We start from the raw sequence: 17,751 nt of genomic DNA, 5'->3' as shown, positions 1-17,751 counted from the left end.
ACCACACTAAATTCTTTTGTGGTTATAACATTTGTGCATACAAATCATGAATAACTATTATATCGTGCTATACAAACATGCACCATTGGAGAACCAAACAGAAGATCAGGAAGCAATGCAGTCATATATTATAGCATGGAATAATAGTTAATACAGCAATCTTTCTCTTTAGCATCTTTCTTAAATACTCCTTTTTATGACATTATATCCCATTATCATAGTAGAGAAAGCATAAGCACCTTGTTTTTGTCAAAAGAAGAGAAGATAGTTTCTTTTCAATGTTATGTTCTTTAGATGACAGACATCTACCTCTTCCAACTCTTGAACACCTTTGAACAAAATTGGTGCAAAGCCAATTCTTTGGCTCACTGTTATTACTAATTCTATTGTCCGGCTCTTGCACTTCTCTGTAGTTCATTTTTCAGATCTTTGGCCCGATAAATATCTTATAATGTCAAGACTCTTGTAGGTTGCATCTTTGTTGAAATGCTAAACTTATTGCTGAACTGACGTACTCTGCTGACCCAAAAATTAGTAGTTATTTATGTCCAGCTTGACTTTAACATGAACCTGCAAATGAACTCATTGTCTGAAGTCATCAAGCATCATCTTCTTAATTGTTTCTTTTTGTGTCCACCTGCTGTTTTTTGCGCTGTCACATCAGATAAAACTAGGACTGGTCAAATAAAAGGAGACTACTAAGTATATAACAACTAGCAAACATACGTGATACACAGAATATGACAAGAAAGAAAACTGCAAAAAATAAGAAAGAAAATTCCAAATTGCAACTATTTTGATTCTTCAATGTATTAACATTTTTAATACTTGAAACCTGCACTTTTTTGTTTCATAAAATTGAACTATTAACATCCTTTGATGTGTCAGGCTGCTTTGATTCATCATCGGAAAACAAACTTCATCATCTCACATTAAGACATCTAATATTGCTGATGTTAAATAATTACCATTTGGCCATCATCTCACATATTCTTAGATTTTTCTTTACCTTCAGATTGTCATATTGCCTGATTGTTTTTACTTGGTCATTAGTATGTAAAATATAGGCTAATTTGAATCATTATTTTTTTTTAATTGCAGAATGATACACAAGCACTAGTTTCATTCAAATGTATGTTCTTTTTTCTGTCTTCTCGTTTCTATCCCAATAGAGTTGGGACTCATGACTTGTTGTATGAACTGGGTATTTTATCACAGTGATTCAAGATCATTAAAAGACATTTTGTAAATAGGAAAGCTAGAGGGCAAACATCACTAACCATTTCTTAAAACCAATGTTCCACGACGTATACACAACAGTTCTCACTCATCAGATTTGATAAAAAGAACAATTTCTCACCTCATTTAGTAACTACATTTTGATGCTTAAAGGATAGCACTAAAACCAACAATTTTCCCAACCTTGATTTATCAATATAGATGGCTATCAACGCTAGATCAACTTGCCCTGGCCTTGTGAGCAAGAGGAAAAAGTTAGGGAGAAGGGGTGAAATTGCGATCCTATATCTCCTTGTCACTTAATAAAACCACATTTGCATAGGATGGTTGTGATGATGGCTTAGACGGATTAAAGGGGAGAAGGGGAGGGTTGAATAAGCACTAACCTAAAATTAAAATTCCTTGCTTGTTAATAGTGTAAGGTGTTTGTGTGTGGTTTTGGTTCATTGTGTCAATATTGTATACATAATGAAAAATGAATCAACTCAATAAAGAATAAACAATGCCAACACAATAAATTTTATATGGTTCGGGACCTTGCTCTTAGTCCGTGATCTATCGATTCGACAAGTGAATCACTTCTACAAATCTACTAAGAATATATTCTTTGCTAGAGGTGGAAAAAGTCTCGTACAAGTAGTTTTCTCTTATAAAGAAATATACAAATTAGTAAAGAAGAGAATAGTTACCAAGAGCTTGTAGAAGTACACCTTCTCTTCAACTTTGAAGCCCTTTAAGTTTTGTTTAACCTGAGAACTAGGTCCACCAAGACCATACTTTTTTTTGTGCAACTTGGCCAAGCCAAACAACCTCCATGGTTTATATAAAAAGGCCATCAACAATTCTAATTTGCTAGTCGCAAATCGACTATGAACAACCATCAATCAACTTATTAGACATAAATAGTTGTCCTCTCAGGACGTTCTAGTGGCTAGCGCATGAGGTGTTGCTACTATGAGGTCCGGGGTTCGAATCTCGGCATAGCCGAGGTAAATACCTCCCTCATGTGTCAATCACTATTCCAAAGGCTAGTAGCCACCTATAATTTACCTCCTCCGTGTTAACCCTGGGATGGGTTGGCAAGGGAGCTGGGGGTGAGCATAGTTGCCTTTTGTCACCATTAAACATAAATAGCTATTGTACAATCAATGACTACTTGGGCAGGGAATTGGAACTTTTGTTTAATTGACTTCTCAAGCATCTAGTCGAGTTTCTTGAATCTTTTCGATCAATCAATTATCAAGTTGGCTAAACACTCTTGTTGGCTAAGGTCAATCTATAGTCGATTGCTTTACTCGCTTTATACCCTCATGTGCCTATGTAGAGGTCAGGAATGTACTTAAGCCATGTGTAACTATCCAAACTTGACTTCATCATGCCATCATCACAACAACTTGACCACATTGAGTAACGAGCTCTTTAAGTTCTATGTGCACTCTACCAAGTGCCTACACACTTGATACTCATTAATAACACAAGATAAACTTAACAATTCTTTACTAATCATATCAAAACAACTCATACTAATCCAATCATTTGAGAGCATTGTTACACAAACAATTCAAAGCTTTATTTAATCAATTAAACACAAATTTTATGCATTTTTTACGGGAACAAAATTACATACCATAAAGAGTCGTTGGTGCAATCAACTCATGGTTAAATTGACCAAGATTTGTGTTTTGATGCTTGAGTAATACATTTGTTAATTGAGTAAAGTAGTGTTGACAAATGGGAAATCAAAGTAGGTCAAGGTTGACTAAACACTTGATTGATGAGAAATTTAGATGAGTCACATATACCAAACACTTGGGAGTGGAAGTCTAGATATGCCAATGTTGACTGGATGTTTGGCAAATGATAAGAAATCCAACAGGTTTTGGTAGTGGAAGTCTAAGTAGGGCAAGGAATGTTTGGCAAGTAATAAAAAGCCCTATCAGGCCGATGATGACTAGATGTTAGGTAGGGAAAGTATCGATGAGGATTAGATGCTTGGTAGTGGATGCCCTAACAAGTAGTGGAGGACTGGATGTTAAGAAAGTGAAGGAGGTCTAAGTAGGTTAAGGAGGACTAAATGTTTTACAATAGTGAAGTCCCAATACGCCAAGGTTGATTGGGTAATGTTAAAAGTTCCAAAGAAGTGAACTCTAGGCAAGTGAAGTCTTAGATACAAGAAATTTCTAGGCAAAGAAAGTCTTCAAGAATAGGTCTTCAGCCCGTGAAAGTTTAGATGGGTCAATGTTGACTTGTGACTGTGTAAGGTGAAGTCTTGGTATGCCAAGGTCGGTTGAATACTAGGCAATGGGTGAAGTCTTAGAGACAAGAAGTCTCTTGGAAAGTAAAGTCCTTGTAAGTTGAGGTTGACATGTACTAAACAGATGAGAAAGTCCCAAAGAGGTAAGGTCTCTTGGCATATACAAATTCAGCCTTTGTATAGTTGGAATCATGTTAGTCGACGGGTTAAGTAGTAACAATCTACTAATAAATCTGAAACCATAAAGTTATGATTTAATTGTATTTGTGGTTATAATAGTCGGTTGATATGAATTAGCAGTTGACTGAGTAGTTGATTGCACATTCGACTCAGTCAAAAAATAAAACGAAAAGAATGTTTTTGTTCACTCTAGTTAAAGATAGGCGAGTAGTGAAAGTTGATTGGGTCAGTATGACTGCAAGATGAGCTGGCATTAAGTTGTCTACGAAAAGTTGTGCAACAATGGTAACTTGACAAGACAAATTGATTTATGGTAAGGGAGTAATCTACTGATGAGCAAAATTCACTAGCAACAACCTTATAAAAGGAGCTCTAAGGGGGTCATTAAAGGGTTGTGAGAAGGACTTGAACAAGTTCTAGTACTCATCCAAGCGATAAAGAAACAACAATGAGAAAGACTTTCATTAATTATATTCATTAGTATTTGCTTGTGGTTGTTGTAACTTGAACAAATTTGTAAAAGGTTTCTCCGCCTCTAGAAAGTTTTGAGAAGGAGAAAAGTAGAGGTGATCCATGGAGTGATCCACTTTAATGATCATAGGTCGTGGAGTAGGAATTGAGGGTTCTGGACCACATAAACAGTTTGTGTATGCATTCATGTTTTGAAGTATTTGTTTTATATTCCATGTGTTAACTCAAACTGTAGGCAAAAATGAATCAATTACAGAAGTATCTCTTCACCACTCTCTAGCCGCTACCTACAATCCTACACTTGTTTAGTTTATTATATATTCTCCTTTGAATTTCTAAATTCAAAGAGCTATCTGAATTGTCTTAGACGATCCTATCCAAAGCATAACTTTGCACCTACCCTTCTTTCTTATGGAACATGAGGGTTAGTTTCATTTTCTTTTGCAGTTTTATTTTGAACTCTTAGTGATAGAAGTCAAATTTTCAAGTTGAAGTTTGAAATTACAAGGAGAATCCTAATTTGTAGAACTTTCTATTAAAATTATACAAGTTAATACATTTGAACATTAAGGAGAAGGCAAAATTCAAAGTTGAATTTTAGCTTAGAGAAACTTGATTGTATGTGATTTAAATCAAGTTATCTCAACTACTGACATCATTTGTTAACAAATGGCTTTCATCAACAAGTGGTAGACAAATTCAAGTTTGAATGATATGATGACTATTTGGTACTAAGTGGTATATGTATCAACATATGGTATTGGAGGAAATTCAAATATGGCACCGGAGGAAATTTGAGGCGGATTTTTTTCAATACATATATGTGTTCCCTATCTCATGAACTGAACTTAGATTTGGCAAGTCCTAGTAGTTAGGAATTCTATGAGTATTTCTTGGTGTATACCTCATTAACTAAGGGGGACAACCTTAGTTTAGGAGGCATGTGCCTCTTAGCAGAGAAACTTAAGTGTGACAAGAGTTTATGAGTAATTTGTACTTTGGATTTTGGGTAGGCTTGAGTTAGACGAGGACTCAAAACCTTAGAGTTGGTCAATTGATTGAAGGGAGGTTTTAGTTGACTAAAGGGAAGTTTCAGGCGATTAGTGGTTGAGTTGATTTGGTAATTGACTTAGGTCTAATTGTCAATGAATAAAATATTTATATTCATGGATTAATTGACTAGACACTTGACTAAGGTAAGATCAGACGATTGATGAGGTGGATCAATAAACTGTTGGAATAGTCGTTGATCTAAGAGCGTTGGTTGTGGTTGTTAGATAACTTAGATGCTACTATAGTTTAGTCGATTGGATGGAGGATAGATTGGCTGCGGTTGACCAAGTTAGTGCTAAACATCTAACTACATGCAGCTTCAGTTGACATTGCTGATACAATTACTTAACTGAGGTAAGGTATGAGTCCACTGATTTGGCGGATTATAGCAAGTAGATTATAAAGAAGCATTTCAAGGGGAGATTTTGGCACCATTCTTATCATTCAAAAGAGATAGAAAGCAAATAACAAGTAGCTAGCCAAAGAAAAGTTTCAATGCTGTAATTAATTCTTATTGTTGTATTTCATTGTATATCTTTTCTTATTTTTCTTGATTGTAAGAGGTTTCTCCATTTCCGGAAGGCATCTGAGAATGAGAAAAAATAAAGAGATTCTGGGAATGACTCTTGAATTGCCATTGAATAATTTTTTTTGTTTGTGGATAAGTTGACTCATTGAATTGACTTATGAAAAATGTTTGATCAATAGAGGGTAAGTATTTTAATTTCCTTATATAAGAATAAAAAAGATATATAAAATTGTGCAAACTATAGGGGTATTAAATTAATGAGTCATACAGAAAAAGTAATAGAAAAAAACTAAGGAAGGAGTCCACGGTGATTATATTAATTTGGATTTATGCCTAAAAGGTCGACAATAGAAGTTATACATCTTCTAGGTAACTAATTGAAAAGTATTGGAAACAAAAGCAAGATCTATATATGGTATTCGTTGACTTAAAAAAAGCTTATGATAGAGTCGTAAAAGAAATTATACGGAGAATTATAGAAAAGAGAGATGTTAGTATAACATATATTGAAGTGTTTCCCATAAAGATAGAGTTATATCAATGATAAGCTCTAAGTCCCTATCTTTTTACACTAATCATTGATGAATTTAGTAGGCACATCCAAGACATGGTACTATGATGCTTGTTGTTTATAGATAATATTGTTTTGTTAGATGAGACACTTGAAGAAGTAATGCTAAACTCGAATCTAAGCAGAAAATATCAAAGTGAAAGGATCTTGATAGTGTTGTAAATGACGGTAGGTGGTGGCGAAGCAGTTAGTGACCGCTTGCTTCTTAGGCCACCTAGGCAGTGCCTAAGCAGTTGAATTATATATTGAATTATATATATTTATGCTTTGTAGAATAATTTTAATAGGCTTAAATATATTAATTAAAAATAAAAAATTTAATCTAAATATTTTTTTAAAATAAATAAATAAAATAATTATATATATATTAAATTAATAAGATAACTTTATTAAACTTTAATTAAGCATATTTAAATTATCCAAATCATAGTTAGGAGTTGATTAAAATTATTAATCGATTAAACCCTAAGTTAAAAAAGAAAACCTAACTTTCTTTCGGCTTCGACATTGAATGCGTTGTGCGACCGGATGTGTCGTCGGACCCGGGAACATGTCCGGACATGTTGTCGGCCCAGGCAACATGTCCGGGCCCTTGTCGGGCTCGAGCAATGCGTCCGGGCTCTTTGCCTGGCTCAAGTGACGTGCCCGGGTTCGTGTGAGTGGGCCGGACTTGTCGCTGGGCCAGGCGACACTTCCGGACTATCCGTGGCATGCTGATGCCTTGTTTGTGCCAATCCAGGCGAAATGGCGAGATTTCTAACCTAACGATGATGACAGTGCCAGCAACCTACGTTGACTTTTAACCACCTAAAATACCACCTTGGATCTAAGTTGTGCGGTTGATGCCCACCTCCAGCATAGGCGACTACCTCAGCCGCTATATAAAACACTAGTTTAGGCTTAGTAGAGTAAAGACAAAATATATGAAATTTAAGTTTAACAATATAATGCGACAATTGTTAAGATATGAGATGACAAGTTGTCTAGAACTAAGATCTTTAAGTATTTATGATTTTTTTTTGTCAAATAATGGTGGGATTGAGAGAGATATCTTATATTGAATACAAGTAGAATAGTTAAAATGGAGGAGAGCGTTGGGTATTCTATGTGATCATAGAGTACCTCTAAAATTTAAAAGAAAATTTTACAAAACGGAAATTAGACCTGCTATGTTATATGAAGCTGAATGTTGGGCTATGACTTTAGCACATGAGCAGAATATTAGAGTTGCAAAGATGAGGATATTAAGGTGGATGTGTGGACATACGAGGATGGACGGGATAATAAATTAAAACATTAGAGAGAAAGTTGAAGATGTATCTATTGAGAGAAAACTCTGAGAGATACGTTTAAGATGGTACGAATATGTACTTAGATGACCAATAAATGCTTCAGTTAGGCGATGTGAAATTATGACAAATATGCACATCAAACGAGAAAGAGGTTAACCAAAAAAAGACTTGGTTAGCAACAATAAAATAAGATAAAATTTATTTAAATATAAATGATTATATAGTAAGGGATAAAGTTCAATGGCATAGAAGGATCTATATAACCGATCTCATCTAGTGGGATAAGATTTGATTATTGTTGTTGTAGGGATAAGTTGACTATGCAGTTGGCAAGATCAGTCGGCTGATGAAATGGATCCATGTAATGCTGAGACACCAAGGGATACATCTAGTGAGAGCAAAGAGTGAGCGCAAGTGAATGAAGGGATAAGGTGAAGTTGGATTTAAGAAATCAACTCTATGTATTGGTCATTCCTACCTTCTATGTATATGAACTTGTAGGGATCCTAACTATGTACCGGTGCGATCCTCTCAAGCTGGTGCACCGGAGTCTTTCCCCCATTGGTACCCAATGTCACTAGGTGAAGGAGGTGACTTAGAAAGTCCGATTAAAGAGATATCCCTGTCACCTGAGGGCCCCCCGATTATACGTCTCTAAATTACACAAATCACTTTCTAACACAAGCAATTAGACTATTCCTTGTAGAGAATTGACCATCATTTCAAGGCAACCCTTGAGATATCCGGTTAAAGGGATACCTTTTGTCACGAAGGCCCCCGGTCATACGATCTCAAACGTTCCCTCTACATGACAACAAACCAATACAACAATTAAATCAAACAACACATATCCATAATTAAAGTTCACATAAGCATTTAATCAAACATGAACAAGGCATACACATGTCACGAGATAAGAAATTATCAAATACATAGTCTTTACATTAACAATCACACTATAATTACTCCCAACACTCTAGAGTTCGAGATCTACTCCATTGCGAAGGATATACAATCAAGAGACAACTAATTAAGTATCATACAGTCCAAAACACAAGATAGAGAAGAGAGGAATGCTTATCTATGTGTTGTCGGTCTTCTTGCTTACAATCCTTGCTCCGAAGATGGACAGATCATGTGGATCGACGAAGATGGAAGTTTTAGGGCTCTCCTAAGGGGGAAAACCCTTTCCCAAGGAATGAGGGCGAAACCTTAAACCAAAGATGTGACCTAAGGGGAGAAAATCCCCTTATATAGGTTGGGGCACGGGGCCTGCCTGTTACGCTGCACGACCGTGCCTGCTAGGCACAACCGTGGTGTGTATTTCTTTAGGAATGGGGGGCATGGCACGACTGTGTAACCCTATGGAATCTGAGGCACGGTTGTGCCTGTCTGGCATGGCATGACACGGCACGACCGTGCCTGTCTGGCATGGTATAGATGTGTAACTCTCTGGAAACTTGGGACACGGCCGTGCCACTAGGCATGACACGATCGTGTAACTTTCTAGACAAATCTGGAGACACGGGTCGTGCCTGCTATACAGAGGTTGTGTAAGCCCTTGTTTGGCTCTATTTGATGTTGTCTTTGCTTCGAAGTGGCTCTAACATATTTCTTTATGTTTAAGCTCTATTTTCACTTCCAATTTTATCTTGTCAATAACATAAGCAAAGAGCAGATCCCCAAACAGATAAAATGGAAGTAAGACATAATAATGAAATATGGTGCAATAAATATAGATTATACTCATGAAATACAAGTTGTACGTCAATAATGCACTTACATCATCAGTAATGCAATAAACATGTATAATCTACACACATCAATACCCCTTTGACTCATCGAGTACACTTTTAACTATTATTTTCAACTTTAATACTATCTTATCTCATGTCGTATTAGAGTTACTATATATTTCACCTAATATTTGTACTTCTATCTTCTCCTTAAATATATTTTGTTTCCCATTCTTTAACTTCCACCACGTAATTCTAGGAGTCGTATATATTTTCTTTCTTTTGATATATGCTTGAGGTGTATATCCAACACTACTTACCTATGTTGGGTATGTTGAGAGATTGTTGGTGCAATTGTTCCCCATGTCAAGCTTGACCAGTTTGACTAAGCATTGAGTTTCGATATTTGAACGATATGTTACGGACAACATGTTTGGATAATATGTTATGGGGCAGATGAGAGAAGTCAAGTAGGTTATAGAGGGCCGATACTTGACTAGTAAAATCCTAACTAGGGGTTAGGCAATGGTAAAGTCCTAACTAGGATGTTAGGTAAAGCAAGTCCTAACTCGAGGGTTGGGCAAAGGAAAGTCCAAGTGGATCAAGGAGGATCGCACGTTGGCAAAGGAAAACCCTAACTGCAGTTAGGCAAAGGGAAGTCCAAGTGGGTTAAGGAGGATCGTACGTTGACAAGGTTAAGTCCTAACCCCGGTTAGGCAAGAGGAAAATCCAAGTGAGTCAAGGGGGACCACACTTGGTGATCAGAAGTCCAACGGGAAGTTGACAAAGTCCAAGTGGGTCAAAAGGTTGATCGGACACTTGGTGGAGAAGTCCCAATAGACCGGAGATTGGGAAAGGGAACTCTAGACTTGGGTTAAGCAAGTTAGGATTAGGCAATCGATTAAGTGATCGATTTTAAGCTGCGTCAATCGATCAGCTAATCGATTGAGCACATCTCTGCGCGACGCGCGTGTGGTGAATTGATCAGGTGATCAATTCACCCTGAAGTTAATAATTGAAGGGTGATTTCGCGAAGCATATGTGCTGAATCGATTGAGAAAGTGCTCAATCGATTGGGAGAAGTTTGCGAAGCGAACAATAAACTTCTAAATCGATCATGTGATCGATTGAAGCCGAGTAATCAATTGAGAGGAGTTTTCGCGAGAGCACAGAGGCATTCTTGATCGATTGGGTAATCGATCAAGAAGCGCTTAATCGAATAGGTAATCGATTGGGAGATGTGAAAAAGAGTCGTTGCGAGGTTTGGATGGCTAGGGTCACTTGAATCTGACGTGACAATCGATTGGGGGTAAGGTCAATTGGTTGGGAACCCTAGATTGTGACATATAAAGGCGTTTAGCGAGATTCAAATGCAACTCTTCTTCTCCACTCTTCACCGCCTGTTCTTAGAAGATTCAAGGCAAAGTGCTGCTGCATTTCTGAGTCTGCAAGAGGCATCTATAAGCTAAAGAGATCAAGCAAGGTATTCATTGTACTGTTCATTCATTTTCTTGTTGAGAGCTTGTGAGAGGTTTCTCCACTTCCAGAGTATTTCCGAGAAGGAGTATTTTCATAGTGGAGAGTGTACTCGTGTGGATCCTTGGATTAGTCACCTCGTTGAAGTGGATACCAAGTAAATTCGGGAGTTAGCATTGCTTCGAGTGTTTTTCGCTGCAACAAATCATTGAGGAAGCAATTGGAGCTAATCATCCCTCTCTAGCTCGTCAGAGTGTCCTAACAAGTGGTATCAGAGTAAGGTCACTTTTCAGAACTAATCTTATGATACTTGGCTTTCATCCTTTGATTGAACCGATAAATCTTAAATCTCTCCTCATTCCTATATAAGATCTCAATCTTTACTCCCTTGGATTGGACTAGTGCAACAAAGTAGTAGTTCCAATTTCAATGCATACGGGATAGTTCTTCGTATTTTATGTGGACAATATGTTGCATATTAGTAGTGTCATTGCAAGAAACTTTCAAAGTTTCAGGTCTACAGGTCTCAGATAATTCCTCTAATATGAAAGATTTGTTAAGAGTATTATTAGCTAATAGGACTATTTATGCAGTGAGTTTAGTTTCACATTGATATTTTGGGTGCAGTGATTTTGCATTTAGTCTTATATATACATGTACTTACACCCTTGCAACACAGGAGAATATGGTACTTTTATTCCCAAATTTTGCATGCTTCAGAGCCTCCATCTTATTTATCAACCGCTCTCTCAGGCTTTCCCATTTGTGAGCATCAGTCTCTGTTAAGGATAACCAGGTTCCCAACAAGTTACTGTGGTTGCATTTTTTCCATGTAATGTGTATTCTAACACGTTCACTGTCTGATGTTGCAGAAGACTTTGCTCGTTTGCAACAGTGGCAACATTCTACTGTAGGTTCCGGGGATGATTCCGTTACTGCCACTGTTATCATCATAGATAACTGCAGTCAAGGCTCCATTGCCGTGAGGGTAATGGCGAGTTACTTCCTCCAAACCTAGAATTGGCAGCTTCGGTGAATGATAGGATCTGCTCCTTTGGACTGCAGAGCAAATGCCTAGGGGAAAGAGTGGCGGAGGCCGGCCATGCTTTGCTTGATCTCCTAGAATGATTTCCAATGAGTTCAGATAAAAATCTCATTTTTACAAGCTTAGAAGATTCTTGAGGTTGCTACTCACTACTACAAATGCTCGATGGGCCTCTGGCCTGCAGATTCTTCTGCCATTGACTTCTCCTCCTGCTGATTGTAATCCTTCTTCATCACTGCTAAATCTTATTCCTTACAAGTACACGACAATCGCATCGCCTCACTTCTACTATCTCATTGTGTTGTTTATCAGGAAATAACCACCATTGTGTATGAAGTTGCCTTCCCTCGAGTCAACTAGGCTTTGTTGCTATTCAATGCGGCACCTTCTTACAAGACATCTCAGGTTTATCCATGTGACATCATCTTGTGGGGGCACCTTTGTAGATTTTGATGGACACAAGAAATGGAACAAATGGGCAGGCGGTGTGGTATTCCTCAGAGCACCATATTTGTGTCTTATTGTTGAAACTTCATCAACCACCATCAACTCATTACTAGTTGATGTAGGTTTTACCTCTCATATCCTACATGGAGATTCTTCTCTTCATTGATGTCAATGAGAGAGTGAGCTCCATGAACCCTCCGCCATTAGACAACTTCATCTTCATTTTTTGCTTTTAGTCGCGGTCATTCATCATCCTTTGAAATTCAGTTTTATTTCTGTGTTGCATATGCGTTGGTTAAATGCCCACTGCAGATCTGAATATAAAAATATCATATTATTCTTAACAAGCGGTCAAGTGGCACTTTCCATCTTCCTTGAAGACCCGAACAAAGAAAATGCTAAATTCTTATTTTGTTGTCTACTAAAGGGGGTAGAGTTATCCTCTCTATCTTTCCTTAGGATTTTCAGGTGTTTTCTGTTCTCTCAATCTATGCATGCTGATGTAATTGCTGCTTCATGGAGAAACCTGAGATGTCTCTTTATTTTATTTTCATTTAATCATTTCTCTCGTTATCCTTTTTGTTGCATCAATGTGTTGGCTTGCCAGAGTGAAGGAATTGTCGCAGATGTGCACCATCAGCTATTTCTATAGCTATGTTGGTAATGGTAGGAGGTTGAAGGGATTAAAGTTTTATTTTGCCTATGCACGAATGTGTTTTTTTGCTTCAATATGAGCATATTTTAGGTCTAGGTTTTCTACATCGAGTCCTATATATAGATGTAATTATCCTGTTAAACAATATAAGGCAATACAAGTATTGACTATACCCAAATTCTATGGGATTCTTTAAAGAAAATTGAACAAGTTGGTTCAAACCTGTTGACACATCAATGGTTCCTTGTAAGGGATTGTGATTTGATGCTAATGACTAATGATAAAGTTTTCGATTAGTAGAGAAGCATCTTTATCTCTTTGTGACAAAACCAAATCTATTAGTTCATATTTCAGTTGACAGCCAAGGTAGAAGCAATAATAATGTCATCTGGATCTCAACATTTTTATATCTCAGTGGCACTGCAAGCAATGGTTTGCTTTAGAAAAGAATGAGCACTAATTGAGTATGCTGGTGCTTGACATACTTAACACTAAAAGTGTTGTTGAACAACCAAACATATACTTTAAAATTGGTTGTCACTTCATTAGAGCTGTTGTGATGGCTAACGAAGATCTCTATTCTTTTTTACCATTTGAGATTAACTTGCAGACTTCTTCACTAAACTATTTATTACAGCATGTTTTCTATCTATGTTCTATCTTGAAAAGAGTATCATGAGGGGGAGTGGTAAAATAGTAAATACAATAGGACTCTCACATGAATTATTTAATTTTTTGTCCTATTACACAGTGTCAACTACAGCACCTCATTTTTATTAAATGATGTAATTTTGTTCCTCACTTCAGCACCTCTTTTGATTTTGTGCTCCAGTAAACCGCTTCACGAATGAAGTAAACATTAAGAAAACCTTTCCCAAAACAGATGCTATAATCCACTAAAAACGTCCATCTTACTCCAGCTCATTCCCCGTGTTTGAATTCTCTTCAGCTAGGGAACCAATTGTTCCTGTAGCTATATATGCATTAATTGAATGACTGAAGTTGATGATTCTTACACGTTAGGACAAATTGCTTTCACGAAAGTGCCAACCATCTAAAAAGTATATAGTCCCATCACATTTAGGAAAAAAAAAAGTCTCCATTGAGACTGTCACACATGAGGTTTACGGGAGTCATTCAATGCTAAGTCTGGGAGGCTCTTTCAGACAATGATTTCTTGAAGCCTCTTGGTCAGATATCCTTTACTTGAGTTGGCATTTATAAAAAAAATATCACCACACTAAGTAGCGAAGAAGAGAATAACTATGTTGTCATTGAAGTAAAGAAAAGACAGCACTGATTATGTCATGACTTGTTGGGAATTGTAGCTATTTTCACATTTATACCAAGCTAGATCATAGATTATAAATAATTCCGTAAAGCTAGAAAAATGATAAAGCTATTGCCCAAACTTTTCACTTATTCTTCGAGTGAGATAAAAACAGTTAGTTATGGGCAGAGATAGGTAGCCTTCTGCATAAAATTTGTGTGGTTATGGGCAGGAAAAAGTTGCTGGCTGGTTATAAATGCTGTGGTTGTAGAATTTTAGGTGCTAGGAGTTCAAAGAAATGGAATGGTCTCTCCCATGTGCTTTGTATCTTTATTGCTGTTAGCTTGCTAAGTGGTAATGCGATACTCTTTAGGACAAAACTTTCCACATGTTATCATAGCTAGGGCCATGCAATTGGAATATGACATGGGATGATCTCATTCACCTTCATTTCTTTCATTCAAATGCGAGCAAGATTTTGCATCTTAGGTGATTAGGATTCAGCCCTTGATGTGCTGGCAGGGTTGCCTTCAATGGTCTTGAGATAAACTTGAATGGTTTTCATGGTTGATCATGTGGAATAAATCTGTCACTGAGTGCATACATCTGAGTTAGAATCTTAACAAGAGGACTCTACCTATTGCAGTAAAAATTGTGATACTTTGTTCTTTGTTGACTTCCAAACTTACATTTAGGTGGGGATTAATGGAAACTACTTTGAACTAGTAACAAATGTAAGGGATAGCTTTTGTACTGCAGAGCAATGCTGCTATACCCTTGAGTAATTTTCTTTTGTACTTCAGTTAGTCCGTTAGTGAGCTCAACAATGTTACAGGTAAATCTCCCTGTCACACCCTCAGAAGAGTCCCTATCCGAGAAAATTTCGGCAGCATCTCCCCTGTACGGCGGACAATCAAAAATTTTCTACAAGCACTAAATATTCAGCCACATGCGGCTGGAATCATAACAATAATAAAAATCAATCACCACGCAGTTTATATTTTTATTCAGCCTCTGGCTGACACAAACACGCAGTAATAATACTCTGACTCAAAAACCACCCTACTCAACTACACTCGTAAAGCTCAAAACCGACGAATTCACCTCTTCTGCCAATCAGGCAGGCATGTAGTAGAATAAAAACTAAATCCAAATCCATCGATATAATAAAATCTATATCATGTCCATAAGCAAATAAATCCAGAACATAACGAGTTCAAACAGTCTAGAACAGAAAGAAACTAAAGAAAACCAAACATATCCTGGAGGTCTGCAGGACCAGCACTACGTGCAGTGAGGACTAGCGACTGGAACTCCCTCCTGATAGCATCAACCTGAAAATATCAACAATGGAGGCGGGGTGAGTCCAACACTCAGCAGGTACAGTTGATATGCAAAGTAAAGAAACAACACCTAGCACTAATCATGCGTACAGTCTCCTGATAAGAAAGATAAGAATGCATCTAAAATAAACAGGAGAATACTGTACTAACCAGGTCCTGAGTATAAGGTCAAACAGTCCGAGGGATAAGGAAATCCTGTATGCCAAACATAGGTATCCAACAATACGCAGATATAAACGCAAAGAAACACAAACACAGCAATAAACGATCATGACATGATGCCAACGATGCTCCGTCACCCCGACGCCACCGATCATCTCTACATGAGGCCGAGTGAGTAGGGTCATGACAACCGCAGACTCGTCGTCACTACTCCCGATGAGCGAGTGGACGGATGTCGGAGTACACCTATCCTCCTACCCCAAATCATAAATGGGGGAGCGCAATGCTCTCATCTCCCGGTGCTCAAAGACGGGGAGGAATCCCTGCCGGATAACACGTTGTGTCACACTACCCATGAGCGGACCAACGGTGCCTAACAGAGTCCCTGCTGCAACACACTCAGCCTGAATCGACCACTAACCCATGAGTGGTGGTGTGTGCAGATCCATGTAACTGGCGATGTGCTCAACAATAATGGAGCGGACTATCGCACAGCATGCAATCATGCAAATGATGCATGGCAATAACCATATAAACATCCTGACCTAATCCACATATATAGAAAAGTGCACCCTAGGTCAACGAATCATATCGAATCAAAGGTACACAGAAGGTATAAAACCTAGGTCCTGAACATGGTGAAGCATGGTATATCACTACCCCCTATAAGCATATATAAACAGGTAAAATATACCTGAGATGCAAAACCAATCAATCAATCAAGCATGTAAGATTTGGGTAGTGATTAACCGAAACAGATAAGAAACACAATTAATACAACATGTTAATTTAATTACTAAGCATATCAAATGACATAAGTCAAAAGTACCCGCCTCCAATCGAAATGGTCCAAATCTGACTCCGAGATACTCGTCTCGCGTCAAAGTCCTGTGTCACCAATGTATACATTTTTATTTAGCTAAAAATTTAAATGAATAGCTAAATAAAATCCTTAATAACAATTTAGGGCAAAACCCTAAACTATAAACCTCAACCTACCTAAACAAAGTCTAACGATAAATTAGGGTTGGTTACCTAATCCCTAATCCACCATTAGATCAAGAATCCAAACTTAATTTCATTTACACATGATTAATCATCTATATAATCAATCACCTAATTCCATTTATACAAATCATGAAAACTACATCACACCTAATTCAAATACATAAACAATTATGTATGTACCAATTCCTTCCTAAATCAACATGTATCATAATCATGTTCCTTACCTAGATTCACAGCTATAACAATGTGGGTTGTTGGAAATCCACCTCACCGCCCTAAAGCTTCCGTCGACAACTACCTAAAGAACAACAAAACATACATTACTCTTAGAATCAGTCCAAACAACTGAATTACAGCAAGTAAACTTCTGATACTCGAACCTTACCTCAATTCACAGCCCCTCTTGATGCTGGAACAAGGGGAGCTACTGACTGGAGTGCTGCCGGAACCAAACGAAGACCCCACAGTGAAATTAGGGCATGGAAGGGGACACCAAGGCTTGGGTTGCTGCTCCTAACCGAAGACCTACCCAAGCTTCCAGATTCCGGCGATCTAGGGCAAGGTGAAGGGCTGCTGCCGACGGAACAAAAGAGACTGGCTCTGCGCCGACGACACCGAGCAAAGGAGATGAGGGTCAGCGTCGGGCAGAGGAAATCACGGCCAGTGCTAGAGCAAAAAGGGCGTCGGCGGCGGTGGAGATGCTAGGCCACAGAGGGACGGTGGCCGGCGCTGGGGAATCGGTGCCGGCAGTGGCGTCGGGCTGGCTAGGGCACAAACGGCGGCGCTGGTGTGGAGAAGGAGAAGGAGATGAAATAGGAGGAGAGGAGAAATCGCCGCGGCCGGCGGTTAGGGCAAGGAGGAGGGCGTCGGGCGCGCGGGGAAGGAAGAAGGGAACGGCACAGTAACGAGGAGAAAAAGAAAATAAATAAAAATAAAATGAAAAGCAAGGAAATAAATAAATTCAATTTTTCCTCGCTTAAATAGGTAGCCTAAACAGGCTTTTCCCGACTCCATTTTTAT

General features: G+C 38.0%; 1 long non-coding RNA gene across 1 annotated transcript; it reads right to left on the bottom strand.

Annotated features, from left to right (window-relative positions):
• Positions 1 to 16,569: 16,569 nt before the first annotated feature.
• Positions 16,570 to 17,751, bottom strand: LOC122002459. Its single transcript, XR_006117656.1, has 3 exons — positions 17,117 to 17,751; positions 16,956 to 17,029; positions 16,570 to 16,611 (listed from the first exon to the last, which is right to left on the bottom strand). It is a non-coding gene; the product is annotated as an uncharacterized LOC122002459 (long non-coding RNA).

This window comes from Zingiber officinale, chromosome 1A (genome assembly GCF_018446385.1).
Source record: "Zingiber officinale cultivar Zhangliang chromosome 1A, Zo_v1.1, whole genome shotgun sequence".
NCBI classification, from domain to species: domain Eukaryota; kingdom Viridiplantae; phylum Streptophyta; class Magnoliopsida; order Zingiberales; family Zingiberaceae; genus Zingiber; species Zingiber officinale.
The sequence above is the reverse complement of the archived record's forward strand: the minus strand, read 5'-3'. Positions and strand labels throughout refer to the sequence as shown.